Source organism: Aegilops tauschii, chromosome 3, assembly GCF_002575655.3.
Source record: "Aegilops tauschii subsp. strangulata cultivar AL8/78 chromosome 3, Aet v6.0, whole genome shotgun sequence".
Lineage (NCBI taxonomy): Eukaryota > Viridiplantae > Streptophyta > Magnoliopsida > Poales > Poaceae > Aegilops > Aegilops tauschii.
The window spans coordinates 544367682-544386883 of record NC_053037.3 but is presented as its reverse complement, the minus strand read 5'-3'; positions in this window follow the sequence as shown (position 1 = coordinate 544386883).

The following is a 19202-nucleotide window of genomic DNA, read 5'->3' as shown; positions in this document are numbered from 1 at the left end:
AGCAATGTGCTAAGGACATTATTTTTGAATGCATACATTCATGTTATCCTGTCCTGTATTATGAAACAAAGCCGTTATGTAATATAATGCTTGTTTACTATTTGAAATTTTACCTCCTATGCGGCCATTTTTATTAAATCTGAGAGTTGGCCAGTTGTCGGCTTCAGCCCCCACGTAGGTAGTACAGGGGTGTTCGGGATGAAATCTAAACACTCTTGATCCAAAGGTTTGGTCCTTGAAGGAGGTGTTTAGCGCAACGAACCAGGCAATGGGACTATGTGGATTTATCACCCTCACTTAGCCATAGGAGTTTGACAATAGAATTTTAGGCGCAGCCCCTAGTATTTGTGAGTCCGAACTAGGGTGTTGTAAACACCTGATCGGGTAAAGACCGATTCATCGCATAATGCGGAAAAAATCACAAAGGATTTGTAACCTCCGAACAGCTGACCGGATCACGCCGCATCATGACAGTTAGTTTTTGGCTTTCTCTAGTGAGGTGCTCATCCGGATAAACTGGGACACAATCTCAGTAGTTCTCCATTTACTACCCTAGCCGATATAGCAAAACGTAAGGTAGTAAGCACAGGAGCCGGGCAAACCAACTATCGACCAAAGACATGATTCAGAGCCGATGCATATAATGCTAAAATTCAGGGTGCCGAACAATACTGTAAAAAAGTGTTCGGACTTTGTTGCCGTAGTGTGGGGCGCAATGAAGCCCCTGGCAAATTAAGGCATACCAAAGTGTACGGGTGCAATTGATAAGATTATCAAGAAAAAATGAAGTAGTAAGCTAGTGCCGCAGAAGGTGGGCCGCAAACTGTTTTCATTATAGTTTGATTAATACTCAAAGCGTATTTGTACAAAGTAGCGCGATAAGCAACAGGGCTATTTAACATGCCACGACCAAGGGAGAGCTGCGTGCGGGTCCTGAAAACAGGTAGGGTGATCGTCAAAAAGACCACCTAGAGATTCCCATATACGTCGATGCTTCTTGCCGTCTTGGTATATCTATCCTTCGAAAGGACCGATAATCAGGCCGTCCGGAAGGGCCTGTGGAAAAGAAACCTGAAAAGGATAAAAAAGAAAAAGTGAAAGTATGTGTGTCCAGGGGAGGTCGAGCCGTATTATGGACCACAATCTAGTTATGCCTCCGTCCATGCCCATGGTATTTTAAGTGCGTAGTTATGTATGCGTGGTACGTATGCCGCCATTTGGCCGGGACGGAGACAGAGGCCGGATTGGTAGTCTAACTCCTGACGAGCCGGACTGTTATGCTACGGAGTAGTCCGGATTCGTTTGACAGTGTCCGGGAGCTTGGCTGCTGAATTAAAATTCTGCTTGGTAAGGCCGCTCTGTACTTCTGCTGCCAGGGCCGCGGTGTGCTCCTCGGTACGGAGGGAGCGTTCCGTGTTTCCATTAACTGTTATGACACCACGTGGACCGGGCATCTTGAGCTTGAGATAAGCATAGTGTGGCACCGCATTGAATCGAGCAAATGCGGTTCATCCGAGCAGTGCGTGATAGCCACTGCGGAAGGGGACGATATCGAAGATCAACTCTTCGCTTTGGAAGTTGTCCGGAGATCGGAAGACAACCTCCAGTGTGATTGAGCCCGTGCAGCAGGCCTCTACACCTGGTATGACTCCTTTAAAGGTAGTTTTTGTGGGCTTGATCCTTGAGGGATTGATGCCCATTTTGCGCACTTTATCCTGATAGAGCAGGTTCAGGCTGCTGCTGCCGTCCATGAGGACTCGCGTGAGATGGAATCCATCAATGATTGGGTCGAGGACCAGTGCGGCTGAACCGCCATGACGGATACTAGTCGGATGGTCCCTGCGATCGAAGGTGATCGGGCAGGACGACCATGGGTTGAACTTTGGGGCGACTGGCTCCATCGCATAGACGTCCCTAAGCACGCGCTTGCGCTCCCTCTTGGCGATATGGGTAGCGTATATCATGTTCACCTTTTTAACTTGGGGGGGGGGGACTTCTTCTGTCTCCCTACGTTCGGCGCACGGGACTCCTCATCATTGTCCTCGCTTTGCGACCCCTTCTCCTTGTTCTCGGCATTTAACTTGCCGACCTGTTTAAAAACCCAACAATCTCTGTTGGTATGATTGGCTGGTTTATCAGGGGTGCCGTGGATCTGACATGGACTGTCGAGTATGCATTCCAAGCTGGATGAGCCCGGATTGTTTCTTTTATATGCCTTCTTCTGCTGGCCGGACTTGGAGCCACTGAATCCGGCGTTGACTGCCGTGTCATCGGTATTGTCACCGTTGCTTCCACGCTTGTGTCTGTTGCGTCGGGGCTTGCCGTTGCCATTTCTGGCTTTAGAAGTATTGCTATGGGCTAGCGAGCTATCTTCACCGGGTCATAAGCGCCGTGAGGGCTGCCATGGACTTCAGCTTTTCTTGGCCGAGGTGTCGGGCGAGCCATTCGTCGCGGATGCTATGTTTAAAGGCCGCTAGGGCTTCGACATCCGAACAGTCAACGATCTGGTTCTTTTTAGTTAAGAACCTAGTCCAGAATTTCCTGGCTGACTCTCTGGGCTGTTGAACTATGTGACTTAAGTCGTCGGCATCCACAGGTCGGACATATGTACCTTGGAAGTTGTCGAGGAAGGCGTCCTCCAAGTCCTCCCAGCTGCCAATTGAGTTTTCGGGCAGACTGTTCAACCAGTGCCAAGCTGGTCCCTTGAGTTTTAGCGGGAGGTATTTGATGGCATGAAGATCGTCACCGCGGGCCATATGAATATGAAGAAGAAAATCTTCAATCCATACCGAGGGGTCTGTTGTCCCATCATATGATTCGATATTTACGGGTTTAAACCCTTCTCGGAATTCGTGCTCCATTACTTCATCAGTGAAGCAAAGGGGGTGTGCGGCGCCTCTATATCGGGCCACGTCGCGACGTAGCTCGGATGGAGTTCGTCTGTGGTTTTCGGCTCGGGCGTGATTATGCTTGTCGCGTCTGGCTAGATAGCCATCGTCGCGTGTCGGGGCACGCCCCCGCGATCCATAGATCTATCTGGTCTGTCCTGCTCTATTGTCCAGGTCCTGCCGCAGGTCATATGTATATCCCTGAGCTGCTTTATCTCTGCCTTTATGGTGAGGTAGTACGGGCTGGTGTTCGGCTTGAGTTGCCGCTTTGTCCCGGCCACGTGGTGGTCGATCAGCCACATTACGCGCTGCTGGTACGGGCCCAAGTGCCTCGTCGTCGAATTGAGGTAGCAATTTGCGCTTCGGGTAACTTTTGGTTGGGCACTCGAGGCTGTATTCCTCGGCTGCCAGGACATTAGTCCATCTATCATTGAGCAGATCTTGATCAACTTGAAGCTGCTGCTGCTTCTTTTTTAGGCTCCTTGCAGTGGCTATTAGCTGGCGCTTAAAGCGTTCCTGCTCAAGAGGTTCCTCAGGCACGATAAAATCCTCGTTGCCGAGGCTCACCTCATCCTCGGAGAGCGGAAGGTAGTTACTGTCCTCCGTGTCTTTGTTTACAGCCTGTTCATCAGGGCTGACTCGCTCATCTTCCCGTTCGTCCTGTTCGGAGGTTGGCTTAACTGGGTCTTCATTGTCTTCAGCATCATCAAGAGTATTGTTTTCTCCTATGCCGGTATTGTTGTCTTTTCCGCGGCGTGGCTTAGAGCGGCGCCGCTGACGTCGATGCTTTGGTTGTATCTCAGGAGACTTGTCCTTGACTGGATCTTCCTTGTCATCGCCGCTATTCTCTTTAGGTGTATCCACCATGTACACGTCATACGAAGAGGTGGCCGTCCAGCGTCCGGTAAATGGCGGGTTTTGGGCCTGTTCTTCTCCGGCATCGTCGTCCATACCGTTGATGTCTTGGGAGCCGTAATCGAGCATGTCGGTTAAGTCCTCGACAGTGGCTATAAAGTGGGTGTGGGTGGGACGTAAAATTCCCTGCTCTCAGCCCCTAGTCCGGGCTAGGCATAGTTCAGACGTTGCTCCTTTGTAATGACAAGGGATCGCATTAAGTCCAGAGCCTCACTTAAAGGCGAGGTTTGGCCTGAGAGAAGAGAGCCCGTGGAGTACGGCGAGATGGAGACTCCTTGGCCGAACTCACACGATGCTGGTTCCGAGGATTCGGAGCTAGTGTACGGAGAAGGGTCCAGCTCCATGATGGCTGCCAGCGACACTACTTCCTCCGGCTCCCCCACAATGGGCCTAATGGCCGCAGATAGTCTGGCGAGCTCAAGGAGCCCGTCTTCGAACCTGGCGATACACTCTGGATCTAAGGCCAGAGCGGAGGTTGGAGGCGCGAATCCTTGGAAGATCAAGTCTCCTCGGATATCAGCGACATAATCCAGATTTCCGAAACTAATCTGGTGACCTGGGACGTAGCTGTCGATCTGCTCTAGATGGCCAAGCGAGTTGGCCCGCAGCGCGAAGCCGCCGAACACAAAGATCTGGCCGGGGAGGAAAACCTCCCCCAAGGCAGCGTTGTTGTAGATGATTGATGGAGCCAATCAGACCTTTTGGTGACGACGCAGCGGAACTCCCAATGAAAGCACCAATGTCGATGTCAAAACAGGCGGATCTTGGGTAGGGGGTCCCGAACTATGCGTCTAAGGTCGATGGTAATAGGAGACGGGGCACACGATGTTTACCCAGGTTCGGGCCCTCTCTATGGAGGTAATACCCTACTTCCTACTTGATTGATCTTGATGAATATGAGTATTACAAGAGTTGATCTACCACGAGATCGTAATGGCTAAAACCCTAGAAGTATAGCCTATGTGATTATGATTGCCTCTATGGACAAAACCCTCCGGTTTATATAGACACCGGAGGGACTAGGGTTGTACAAAGTCGGTTACAGAGAAAGGAATCTTCATATCAGAACGCCAAGCTTGCCGTCCACGCCAAGGAGAGTCCCATCCGGACACGGGAGAGAGTCTTCTGTCTCGTATCTTCATGGCCCATCAGTCCGGCCCATGTTACATAGTCCGGACGCCCGAGGACCCCTTAATCCAGGACTCCCTCACCCGCCCCCACCCGCATCAAGTTTTCATCGTTCGGCGAGGCCCCACCTCCGCCCCCCACAACCACCGTCCCCACCCGAGCCCCTTCCTTTGCACCGGCGAACTCCGGCGAGCTCTCAAAAATCGACTGACCCAATTTTGAAATTTAGTCTACTGTCATTTAACTACCGTGGAATATAAAAGGGGAAAACCATAAGCATTGCGAGTATAGTGTTGAGCGTACCATGGCGGATCTGAAGGTGCAAACCGGACAAAGGCAACCTCGCAACCAATGTTTGCTTTCAACTAACAAGTAAGTGATGGACAAGAAATCTGAGTAAAGCAGTGGCGATCTATTTTCTTGCTGCAATAAATAAGTTGAGCAGATATGAAAGAGTACCGCCTCTGGTGCGGCGCCGTGTATGCATCTGCTGAGAATTTGACGGTGATGCGGTAGCGATGGCTGTCGGCGGCGTGGAAGCAGATCTAGGAGGGTAGACGGTGGCGGCGGGGCGCGGTGGACGGGACGGTCGTGGGAGCGGCGCCGACAAGGTGGACGACGGCGGGGATGAAGGGAGAGGACGGGATGCAAGGATCCTGGTCCGAAGCCGTGGATGAGAGAGGTCGATCTCTTGTAATGGCCGACGGTGTCGAGGTATCAGCTTCGGCATGGTGGAGGAGGACAGCGGTGGATGGGGTGGCGGACGGAGGAGGCTGGGGTGGAGAGGGTGTTTTGGCGCCCATGGAGTACGAATGGGGAAATGGAGGGAGAGAGGAAGGGGGGAACCATGTCTTCAGGGCGTGCTTGTCTCAAATGCGAGTAAATTTAAAAACTTAGCCCCCGTTTGAAATTCTCTACATCACAGCAATATTAGTCGGTTGGGGATAGGACGGTAATCTCGCATACACCGAATATTTGCCGACGAGAGTTTGTTTTTGGCGTCCACCGTGTATGAATCGGGGAGGGAGTCGATTTCGGCTGAGGAGACACTATGGTTTGGCGCCCACCGTGTATGAATCCGGGTGAGAGGCGGTTATGTCACGTTTGAGTGAAATTACAAACCTACCCCTATTGGAACCTATAGAAATCGAGCCGATAGGCTTTGCGTGGCATGGATAGGCAGTAATTTCCATCTCGCAGATTTTGGTTTCGGGCGGTTACTGCGACATTCCCCGCTTCGTTCAATTTTTTGCAGAGCAATAGCGCACGTTTACCGTGCCAACTCAATTCGAATCCAATTTGTATTCTATTTTTCTTCGGGCAGGATCCATTTTCGATTGGAATAAAATTTTATATACATAATTTTATATATATATACTTTCAAAAGCACAACAAACAATTCTGCTCCTTTATATGTATAATATGATTTAAGAAATACAATGATCTCAAAATCATAAGGTTGTATTCAAAAAATTTAAACCAAATTATGTTCTACTAAAATGTATGGATCAATAATATCTACATATTAAATAACATAGATGCGCGTGAATTCATATGAGTATGCATGTTTGATAGATCAATTTTGGTTCCAAGTACGAATTACATGTATCATCATCTCGAATTCACATATTTGAATCCCTTTTATGTTGACTCCTTTCACGCCCATCTCTCTCGCATGCATGCTCCTTCATGTAGCTATCACTCTCTTTTCTCCAGCTCACCCGCACGCTCACTTCATGTTTCTCCTATCTTTGCAAACATGGTCTCTCGACATCTCCCTTGAGAAGTGTCACACTCTCCCTATCGTTATACATTACACGGTTTTCATTATCTCTCACATCTCTACCGTTCTCTGGTATCACTAGGTACCTAAGCTTTCTTTTTCACCGCCACACACACAGTCTCACTCGTCTTTCACTTTGTCTTTCTCTCTATGGGGTTCTCTCACACACCCGATATGTCTCTAGATATGACTCATACCACTAAAATTACTCTCTCCTGCAGACACAACATTTGTTGCGGTCTCCTTTCCGTCTCCATCCCAATTATAAAACTGACATTATTCATTTGTTTATCGATCAGACAAACTCCCCCCCCCTCTCTCTCTCTCACACACACACACACACAACTCCTGCTTCCACTCCCCTTCCCGACTACCGTCTCTCTCTCACACACACAAAACTCTCGCTTTCGCACCCCCGACTCGTATTTCTCTCACAAACATTTATCGACTAGCCTCTAGATAGGTTTATACACCCGCACACTCGTGCTTCCAGTATCGCATACATGTCTCTCTCGCGCTCCTTGTATCTATGTAGATTTTTCTTCCCTTCTTGAGACAGGCCCTCTCGATCGTGCACACACACACTATCGCCTCATTTGAAGTTCATACCTCTCGCACACACACTCTTTGTGTCTTTGTCACACATGCAGTCCGTCCACCTCCTTTCTCCCTCTCTCTCACACACACATGGGCTTTTTGCAACAACTAGCAAGATGCCCATGCGTTGCACCGAACATCAAGATGCATTTGTATGAGTAGTTTATCTTGTGGGAGAAAAGGATGAACGAGGGAAGGCCTTATTTGCAAATGTGGAGAGGGGTGTGGGTATCTTTTTGCAAAATTTCCATAGTTTCCTTCCTATCCGCCAGATGTAAATCAGACGGCCTATATTGCAGGATGGTAGGCACACCATCATCACCAACTCTATTTTTTATCTCTACTCTTATAAAAGGCATAGTCGGTGATGATGGTGTGCCTGCCATCCTGCAATATGCACTACTAGGAAAAGGGCTATAGATGAAATGGCCACTAATGGCACACCAGACATGTGGTGCGCCACTGCTATATAGCAGTGGAGCACCATGTGCTGGTGCGCCATTAGTGTGAAAGACACTAATGGCGCACCAGACACACGGTGCGCCACTAGTAACAATTTTTTTATTATTATTTTTCCAAACATACTAATGGCGCACCAGGGCACAATGCGCCATTACTCACTACAGGAAACAGCTATTTTGCCGTCTGCCACGGCGGACGGCAAAGGCCTTTGCCGTCAGCCGCGGACGGCAAAAGGCTCCGGCAAAGTAGGCTACGGTAAACAGCTGCTTTGCCGTCTGCTTCCTGGCGGCTGACGGCAAAGGCCCTTTGCCGTCTGCCGCGGACAGCAAAGAGAGCGGACGACAATAATTACGCTGTCAGTCCGTTAAGTGGCTAACGGCAGGCCTTTGCCGTCCGCCGCTGACGGCAAAATTTCTAGTGTCTTTGCCGTCCGCCGTATGATGTCATCTACACGTCACTAGATGGCAGGTTCTTTGCCGTCTGCCACTGTAGGCAAACTGACCAAATGGGTCAGCTCCCAGGAAGCACAGTTGGCTGCCACGTGGCTTCTTTGCCGTCTGCGGCTGACGGCAAAGAGCCCGTTGCCGTCGGTGGCAGACGGCAAAGAGCCTGCATATTGGCTCTTTTTTCTGTTTTTTATTAAATCCAACAATTTTCATCACAAATATATATGACATATATAGATATATTTCACAGCAAACATATAAGATATATATGATATATATGACAACAATTTTCACAGCAAAGTGCAAACATATAAGATATCCATCCAACATGCAGAGTTCCATCATACATAGTTCCATCACATATGTTCCATCCAACTAGCAAGTTCCATCATACATAGCATAGTTCATCCAACTACCAAGATACATGCATAGTTCAACGATACAAAAGAAACAGAGAAAGGGATAAGGAGCACTCCATCTATGCAAGCTTTCGTCAAGTGAATGAAATCTGCAAAATGAAAAATAAGAACGTTAGAAATAGGTGACTAGAACAAGAAGAAGACTAGAACAAGAAGAGTATGTCATTTATGGGCTAACTTACGTGAAATGGATCATATATGAGCTAACTAAGTTGAAATGGGTCGTTTATGCGCTAACTAAGGTCAAATGGATCGTTTTTTAGGTAACTAAGGTGAAATGGATCGTTTTTTAGCTCACTTAGGTCAAATGGATCATTTATGAGCTAACTTAGTTGAAATGGATCGTTTTTTAGCTAACTTTGTTGAAATGGATCATTTTTGAGCTAATTTAGTTGAAATGGATATTTTTGAGCTAATTTAGTTGAAATGGATCTTTTTGAGCTAACTTAGGTGAAATGGATCATTTAAGAGCTAATTTAGGTGAAATGGATCGTTTTTAGCTCACTTAGGTCAAATGGATCATTTATGAGCTAAATTAGTTGAAATGGATCGTTTATGAGATAACCTAGGTAAGATGGGTCATTTTGGAGTTAACCTAGGTGAAATGGGCCATTTTAAAGCTAACGTAGGTAAAATGGATCATTTAGGAGCTAATCTAGGTAAAATGGGTCATTTTTGAGCTAACATGGATGAACTGCATCATTTATAAGCTAACCTAGGTAAAATAGGTCATTTTGGAGGAAAAGAAGCTAACTCTAGGTCATTATGGTAAGCATATTGGAGGAAATAACGCTAAGTCTAGGTCTTTATGCATTTGTTAAGCAAAACACTAGAGAAACATACAGTGATCAGGGAGGTGTAGGAGCGGGGTGGCTAGTGCCGCTACCTGGAGAAGGATCGTGCGATGCGTTTCTGGAGTTAAGCTGCACCAAAGATCATTTCCAATGTCTCGTTAGCATTATGACACTCAAATGTTAAGACTAGCAAGTAATGTCCATTCAAATTAAACTCACCGTGCTCCCAGGAGCAATCACTGGCATCGGCGGAGCGGGCTGACCGGACTTCTCGCACACAGACTGCACATTTGGTTTTCACAACAGAGTCATACTAGTTAGTAATGAGACTCAAATGTTAAGACTAGCAAGTAATCTGCAGAAGAAACTTACCACAAGGAGCTCATACATGGCCCTTGCCTGCATGTCATTCCGTGCCCTCTCCTCCTCCATCATCTTTCTCGTCCTCTCCTCCATCTCCCGCTGCCTCTCCGCCGCCTCCTCAACACAATTATATATGATGTTTTTCATAACAAAATCGAAAGATATATGACCTAACTAATAATTCACAAATATATGACCCCGTCGGCTTCTGGAAGGCCAAAGAACACCTTTTCGGGAGGTGTCGGGGGTCGGGGTGTCGTGTCGGTCTCGGGGTGCCGTGTCGGGGTCGGGGTCGAGGTCTCGGGGTCGGGGTGTCGGGTCGGGGTGCCGGGTCGGGGTCGGGGTGCCGTGTCGGTGTCGGGGTCGGGGTGTCGGGTCAGGCTCGGGGTCGGGGTGTCGGGGTCGGGGTCGGGGTCTCTGGGTCGGGGTGCCGGGTCGGGGTCGGGGTGCCGTGTCGGTGTCAGGGTCGGGTTGTCGGGTCAGGCTCGGGGTCGGGGTGTCGGGGTCGGGGTTGGGGTCGGGGTCTCGGGGTTGGGGTCTAGGGGTCGGGGTGTCGTGTCGGGGTGCCGGGTCGGGGTCGGGGTGCCGTGTCGGGTCGGAGTTTTTTCCTCTTTTTTCCTTTTCTTCTTCTTCCTATTCTTCCTCTTCTTCTTTTTTCTTCTCCTCCTCCTCCTCTTCTTCTTCTTCCTTTCCTTTTTCCTCTTCTTCTTCTCCTCCTCTCCTCTTTTTTCTTCTTCTTCTTCCTCTTCTCCTTTTTTCTTCTCCTCCTCCTCTTCTTCTTCTTCCTTTCCTTTTTCCTCTTCTTCTTCTCCTCCTCTCCTCTTTGTCTCTTCTTCTTCTTCTTTACTCAAACTAAACTAAACCTAAAACTAAAACTAAACTAAAACTAAACCTAAAACTACAACTAAAACTAAAAAGGAAAAAAAACAGAACAAAACAGAAAAAACAGAAAAAAGGGGGGCTCACCTGGGGCGCAGGGCCGGTGGAGGAGGGGGGCGGGGCGGTGGAGGAGGCGGCCTGGGGCGACGGGGGGCCGGGCCGGGGGCGGCGGGGGGGGGGGGCGGCGGGGGGCCGGGGCGCGAGTGGGGCCGGGGCGGCGGGGGGCCGGGGCGGGGCGGTGGAGGAGGCGGCCTGGGGCGGCGGGGGGCCGGGCCCGGGGCGGCGGTGGGGCGCGGGGCGGCGGGGGGCCGGGGGGGCGACGGGGCGGTGGGGCGGCGGGGAGCCGGGCGGTGGGGCGACGGGGCGGCGTCGCGCGGCGGGCGGCGGCGGCGGGGGCGGTGTGGGAGGAGAGAACGGCTGGCGAGGAAAGAAAGTGAGTAACGGGCGGGGGGGTACGGGCCGTTAGGTAGTGCCCTCTTTGCCGTCCGCCCCTCTTTGTCGTCCGCTTTTTTGCCTCTTTGCCGTCTGCTAGCGGACGGCAAAGAGGTGGCCCGTTAAGTTTTTCCCAAACGGGCGGGGGGTGGGGGCCACCTCACTCTTTGCCGTCGGCTGGCAGACGGCAAAGAGCTCGCAGATGGCAAATTAGCTGATTCCAGTAGTGACTAGTTCTAACAAGTAATGGCACACCAGCCACATAGTGCGCCACTACTTTTTTTTTGCAAAACTACTAATGGCGCACCAGGGTATAGTGCGCCATTACTAGTTTAAACTAGTAATGGCGCACTGTGCCCTGGTGCGCCATTAGTGTATTTTTTTGCAAAACTACTAATGGCGCACCACCAGCAGGTGCGCCATTAGTAACCAGGGTTACTAATGGCGCATTTGTAGGTGGTGCGCCATTAGTAACCTGGGACCAGCTAGATATTTTGGACAGCCACACCTACCCACTCACTTTCCCCACTTCATTCTCTCCACCTCCTCCTCCAAGCTTGTCTCGGCTGCCTCCTCCTCCTCACCTCATTTGCACCATAGATTCATCCCAATTAAGTGGTTAAATTACCTTTTTTGATAGGTAAATAAGGGGGAAGCTATCTTTATGTTGTTCTCCCTCCAACAACGTGCACATGCACTTTTTATGGCCTAGCTAGATCTATCTATGTTTGTGGTGTTGCATATATGTTTGTGTTTGCAGGTACCGGTATTTGAAATGCGATAGTTGCCAATATTTTGCCGGAATGTTGATTCATTTCCGTTTCGGCGAGAATTTTGGCACTATGTATTCTTTCTGGTCCTATTTTTAGGGAAAGTCATGCCAAATTTTTTCTTGGTTCTAAAATATCGTCTTGCTCTACCCCGCAGGCGACCATGGTCCGCACGATGACCGAAGGCATCGTGAATAGTTTTTGAGCTCCGCGAAGGCCGAGATGCTTCAAAAGAACGAGACGGAGATAAGATGTCCGTGTCGAAGATGCAAGCTGAAGAGCCTTATTGCGGACCCGGATTCCGGGCAGGTGCGGGACCACCTGCTCTTGCGTGGTTTCTTGAATGGCTATCAGTGGCAAGGTGATGAAGATGACTATGAAGTCGTCCATGGGGGCCGGGCAAGAAATGAGGAAGGGCAGCAAGACAACCACCGCGGCTCGGGCGGGCGAGAAGACGAAGAATCTCCAGGACATGATCACGACGGTGATGCTGTACACGGTCATCATGTAGAAGATGTCGGACATGATGATGAGGAAGATGCCGGAACAGACGAAGGGCATGATCATGAAGATGAAGATGCCGGCGGAGCAGACGACGATGGACCATCGATGGGCTGGGTGCAGGACCCTCATATTCAAGAGCTGCTTCTCAAGCAGACGGATAACGCAAGAGCTGCCGCCCGAGAGAAAGCCAAGCTGGATCAACTGGAGATAGCCGCGGTTACTCCATTGTATGAAGGATGCAGGCCCGAGGAAACCCTCCTGAAAGTAACGCTCATGGCTCTGGAGATGAAGGTAAAACACAAAATGACTGACGCATGCTTCGACGAGAACATGTCATTCTGGCATGAACGTCTTCCCAAGGGGAACAAGTGCCCGACCAGTTTCGAGGAGGCGAAGAAAATTGTGTGTCCTCTGGATTTACCGCACGTGAAATACCATGTGTGCATGAACAATTGCATCATTTATCGGGACGAGCACGCGGAGTCTACCATATGTCCGGTGTGCGGCGTCACTCAATACAAGAAGAGGACGAAAGCTCCTCGAAAAGTGGTGTGGTACTTTCCGATCACTCCTCGTCTGCAGCGGTATTTCGTGGACCCTAAGGTAGCAAAGCTCCTGCGTTGGCACGCGGTGTCGGAGTAATTAGACACGGGTATCCCGTAGACGGCAAGACAATATTTCAAGACATCGGGGCTAGCAAACCCCTCAGTCCGACTGCCCGGCCGCTCCTGCCGGCTCCCCGTCCGACTGCTCCACCCGGCCGGCTGCCCGGCCGGCTGCCAGCGGACCGACTGCGCCGACCAGCCGGCTGCCGACTGCAGCCCGACTCGACACCGACAAGACACCGACGAGATGGTCGTACCCGAGCACTATTCACGTGTCACCCCAGCCATCATGTATAGTGTCACTTGTCCCCTGGCACTATTCATGAAGTGACCTAGGAGACAAGTATGACACTCACCCATGCCCCCCATGCCACTAGCTAGCTTACATGCAAAGCTACCTCACACTATAAAAGGAGACACACAACCATCCATCCATGGATGGACTCACGCACACACAAGCAAATAGCTAGCAAGCTAGCTAGCCATCCATCCATCCATCCATCCCTCCCCACGGGCAAGCATGCCCAAGCACACACATGCGGCCATGCTCATGGCCGGCCACTAAAGCATGCTTTGTGCATGCATATATGGAGCCAGATGCCCATGGCACTGCCCCCAGATACAGCTCTAGGAGCACTTTGTACTGCCCGATGTACACCCCAGATATATATACTCAGACATGCAGGAGTAGGGGTATTATCTCTCCGGAGAGCCCCGAACCTGGTTAAACTAGCGCGTGCTACTCGCATACCCGCTCCCGGTCCTATCAGCAGCAGTCTTACCCTCACACAAAGCCCTTGTGGCATCTGTCGCCTCACACCCCCCGTGAGAACACCACGCCAGTTGGCGCCCACCGTGGGGCGGTACTATGCTACCACGCTGCTGCTGGTTTCGCAGTCCGGGCGGGACCATCTTCGCCACCACCACCGCGGGGTCGCGCCGTCCCTCCGATAGCGGTCGAGGGCTCGATATCGACTCGCCCTCGGAATGGCCGCGAGGGGCGGCGCGTCCTTGCCGTCGGGACCATCTTCGCCACCACCACCGCGGCGTCGCGCCGTCCCTCCGATAGCGGTCGAGGGCTCGATATCGACTCGCCCTCGGAATGGCCGCGAGGGGCGGCGCGTCCTCGCCGTCGGGACCATCTTCGCCATCACCGCCGCGACGTCGCGCTGTCTCTCCGGTAGCGCTCGGGGGCTCGACTTCGACCCGCCCCCGGAGCGGCCGCGCGGGACGGCGCGTCCTCGCCGCCGGCCTCGCCTTCGTCACCACCACCGTTGCGACGCCGGCCATCCGCGCGCGCGCCGCGCGTGGGGTCTCGCTTCGGTCGGCCGTGTCCATCCCTGCTGCTCCACCTCGCTCCTCCGCGTGATACCGCGCGCGGTCGGCTCCTCGGCACACCCCTGTGCCCGCACCGCCCGCGGCTCCTCGTCGACCAGCTCCGCGCTTCCCCGCGGCGCTGGCTCCCCCGTCGTGCAGCGCTCGCCTGCCGGCGGCCGACCACTCTGGTGCTACTCCGGGGTGCACGTCGCCCTCGACTCATGCGATGGAGCCACCCGTGGCTCCCTGCCCATTGTCGCTCTCCACCAAATACGCTGCATCCCAACACCCGGCCGTCGCCGCTTCTCCAACTACAAGGGCCGACTACTGCTCTGCGTCTCGCCCCTGCTCCGAGCCGCCCTGGCCGTGCTCGGTCCGTCTTCGCGCTGGCCCGGCCTCCCGAGGAACCCGCTTGCCGGCTCTGCCCCGCCGGGCCACCTCCGCTAGCGGCCGGGTCTGCCGCACCATCTCCCCGCGGCGGCCGACTACGCCCCCACGCCGGCTCGCCGTGGCCGACTGGCCCCCACTCCGGCCGGCTCTGGGTGGCTGCCCCGCGCGCCTCGCGCCTCCATCCCCGACCCGTCGCTACGCCAGGTCCGGCTCCCGCGCCGCCCCTCGGCCGACTACGCCCCCACGCGCGGCTCGCCGTGGCCGACTGGCCCCCACTCCGGCCGGCTCCGGGTGGCTGCCCCGCGCGCCTCGCGCCTCCATCCCCGACCCGTCGCTACTCCGGGTCCGGCTCCCCGCATCGACCCGGCCACCGCACGCCAGGTCCGGCTCCCGCGCCGCCCCTCGGCCGACTACGCCCCCACGCCGGCTCGCCGTGGCCGACTGGCCCTCACACCGACCGGCTCCGGGTGGCTGCCCCGCGCACCTCGCGCCTCCATCCCCGACCCGTCGCTACTCCGGGTCCGGCTCCCCGCGTCGACCCGGCCACCGCACGCCAGGTCCGGCTCCCGTGCCGCCCCTCGGCTGCCACGCCCTTCGCCGCCTCCGGCTCAGTGCCCCGCCTGCCGGCCTCGTCTTCAACCCGGCCTGCCGGCTTCCCTGCCACCCGGCAGTGCCGGCTCCGCCCGTTTCGGTCGTCTTCCGGCTTCGCCCGGGCCGACTGCTCATCCGCCCCATGGTCCCGGCCTCCTCCCGCGGTGCCCCGCGGGCGCCTCAGCACACCGCGCCCGCCAGCAGGCTTCCCGGCGCCGCCCCACGCCCAGCCGGCCCCGGCCCCCTCCGCCTCCCAGCGCCCGCCCCAGGCCGGCTGCTCGTACAGATGCAGAGGGACCGGCTGCCCCCATGGAGACAGAGAAAAAGAAAGAGAGAAGCGGGTGCCGGCCGCTCGCATAGAGCCGGCTAGAAGAAAAGGGCCGACTACCCAAAAAAAGAGAAGAGAGAAGGAAAGAAAGAGGTCGGCTGGGACAAAGAAAAGGAAAAACCCCATCTATCCATCCGCCTGCTTCATCACTCGGACGGCCGGACGCGACCTGGCCTGCCTGTCCGCCTCGACGCCTGGCTAGTCGAACCTCGACCCGAATCTCGGGGGCTACACCCAGCGGGTGCGCTGACGCGCCCCCGCGAGGAGAGAAGACAAAGTAGTCGCCGGGAGATCCGGCCCGACTGCTCAGCAGTCGACCCGAATCTCGGGGGCTACAGCCAACGGGTGCGCTGACGCGCCCCCGCGAGGAGAGAAGACAAAGTAGTCGCCGGGAGATCCGGCCCGACTGCTCAGCAGTCGGCCCGAATCTCGGGGGCTACACCCAGCGGGTGCGCTGACGCGCCCCCGCGAGGAGAGAAGACAAAGTAGTCGCCGGGAGATCCGGCCCGACTGCTCAGCAGTCGGCCCGAATCTCGGGGGCTACACCCAGCGGGTGCGCTGACGCGCCCCCGCGAGGAGAGAAGACAAAGTAGTCGCCGGGAGATCCGGCCCGACTGCTCAGCAGTCGACCCGAATCTCGGGGGCTACAGCCAACGGGTGCGCTGACGCGCCCCCGCGAGGAGAGAAGACAAAGTAGTCGCCGGGAGATCCGGCCCGACTGCTCAGCAGTCGGCCCGAATCTCGGGGGCTACACCCAGTGGGTGCGCTGGCGCGCCCCCACGGAAGATTGCAGACAAGAGAAGAATTTTGTCCGGTTGCCAGCAGCCGGCAGAAGAAGAAAAAGGGTGCTGCAAGACGCCTCGCCGCCTGGCCGGTCGAGCCTGACCGGTCGGGACCCTCCTTCGAGCGCCCGGGGGGCTCGAAGGCTACACCCAGCGGGTGCGCCGACTCTCTTCGGCAAACTCCGCCTCGGCTACACGAAAACCAATGTGAGCTCCTCACCCGCAGATGTTTGCACCTTGAGAGCACGGATAACCCCGAGCGATGCTCGGGGGCTATCTCCGCATTCGCGAAAAACGTCCGGGAAGAAAAACGCTTCGGGCGACCCGACCGTTTTCTTTATAAGTATCTACTCGGTTAAATTCGCTCCCAGAGTCTGAGTATTGTACACTCCACTCCGCGGCCCACTCTCAGCCACAGACCGCAGAGCGGCTGTCCGGCAAGCGAGAGCACAAGCCAAAGAGCGGAGGGAACATGAAAAAGATTGAAGGGGGCTCGGACGAAACCGAGTCGGCAGTCTCCGCATAAAACTTGCAGTGCTAAAAAGCAATCATTTGATATATCCGCATGGACTAACTTTGTCTTTTGCATGATCATTTCCATGAACACTCGCGAAAAAACCTCCGCCCGACTTTGCCAAGTTGCCCGGAGGCTTGGGGGCTACTGTCGGAGTAATTGGACACGGGTATCCCGAAGACGGCAAGACAATATTTCAAGACATCGGGGCTAGCAAACCCCTCAGTCCGACTGCCCGGCCGCTCCTGCAGGCTCCCCGTCCGACTGCTCCACCCGGCCGGCTGCCCGGCCGGCTGCCAGCGGACCGACTGCGCCGACCAGTCGGCTGCCGACTGCAGCCCGACTCGACACTGACAAGACATCGACGAGACGGTCGTACCCGAGCACTATTCACGTGTCACCCCAGCCATCATGTATAGTGTCACTTGTCCCCTGGCACTATTCATGAAGTGACCTAGGAGACAAGTATGACACTCACCCATGCCCCCCATGCCACTAGCTAGCTTACATACAAAGCTACCTCACACTATAAAAGGAGACACACAACCATCCATCCATGGATGGACTCACGCACACACAAGCAAATAGCTAGCAAGCTAGCTAGCCATCCATCCATCCATCCATCCATCCCTCCCCACGGGCAAGCATGCCCAAGCACACACATGCGGCCATGCTCATGGCCAGCCACTAAAGCATGCTTTGTGCATGCATATATGGAGCCAGATGCCCATGGCACTGCCCCCAGATACAGCTCTAGGAGCACTTTGTACTGCCCGATGTACACCCTAGATATATATACTCAGACATGCAGGAGTAGGGGTATTATCTCTCCGGAGAGCCCCGAACCTGGGTAAACTAGCGCGTGCTACTCGCATACCCGCTCCCGGTCCTATCAGCAGCAGTCTTACCCTCACACAAAGCCCTTGTGGCATCTGTCGCCTCACACCCCCCGTGAGAACACCACGACACGCGGATAGGGAGGAGAAGAAGCGAGAAGATGACGCAAATGATTCGGAGATAAATAAAAAGACAAGATGCTGAGTCACCCTAAGGATGGGAGCCAGTGGCAAGCGTTGAACTTCGAACACCCATAATTTGGGAAGGATCCAAGGAACATCGTGCTGGGCGCGAGCACCGATGGAGTCAATCCATTTGGCAGCCAGAGAAGTACACATAGCACCTGGCCTGTGTTTGTGTGGATGTACAACCTTCCTCCCTAGTTGTGCATGAAGAGGAAGTACATTCACATGCGTTTGCTAATTGAAGGGCCGAAACAACCAGGGAATGACATCAATCTGTATCTGGGGCTGCTGAAAGAGGAGCTAGACACGCTATCGAAAACGCCAGCCAATACGTGGGACGCCGCAGAGAAAGAATATTTCCCTATGAGAGCCGCACTGCTCACGACGGTGCACGACTATCTCGGTTACGGATATCTCGCGGGGCAGGTGGTCCACGGATTTTCTGGATGCGTCAGGTGCATGGATGACACAACGTATCGCCAGCTAGATAGAGATCCCGGGTCTTCGAAAACCGTGTTCATGGGACATCGAAGGTGGCTTCGCGACGATGACCCGTGGAGGAAACGCAAGGATCTGTTCGATGGTGAAACCGAACCCCGAAGACGCCCGCGTACGAGGAGCGGCGAGGAAATAGACGAGCTGTTGAAAAATTGGAAAGATTGCCCAGTGCCGGGAAAGAAGCAAAAGGCGCCAGAGCCGGGAAAGAACCGAAAGGCACCAGAGCCGCTGCTGAAGGTATGGAAAACGAGGTTTGTTTTCTGGGACTTGCCGTACTGGTAGATCCACCGTGTGCCTCACAGCCTTGATGTCATGCATATCACGAAGAACGTGTGTGAGAGTCTGCTTGGTACCCTGCTCAACATGCCAGAGAGGACCAAAGATGGGCCGAAAGCAAGGGCAGACTTGAAATCAATGGGCATCAGGGAGGAGCTTCACGCTAATGATGATGATGATGATGAGACAAAGCAGGACACGGAAAGTCGTCGCAACGGCAAAAAGGCAAAGAAGACCGGAAATGACTACCCTCCCACGTGCTTCACTCTATGTCAGGAGGAGATTGATCAGTTTTTCACCTGCCTCGTAGGAGTAAAACTTCCTTAGGGTTACGCGGGGAAGATAAGCAGATACCTAGACCCAGCGAAGCAGAAGTTCAACGGGATGAAGTCTCACGACTGTCACGTGCTGATGACGCAGATACTTCCAGTTGCAATCCGTGGGATCATGGACGCGCATGTCCGTGAAACGCTATTTGGCCTATGCAACTTTTACGACG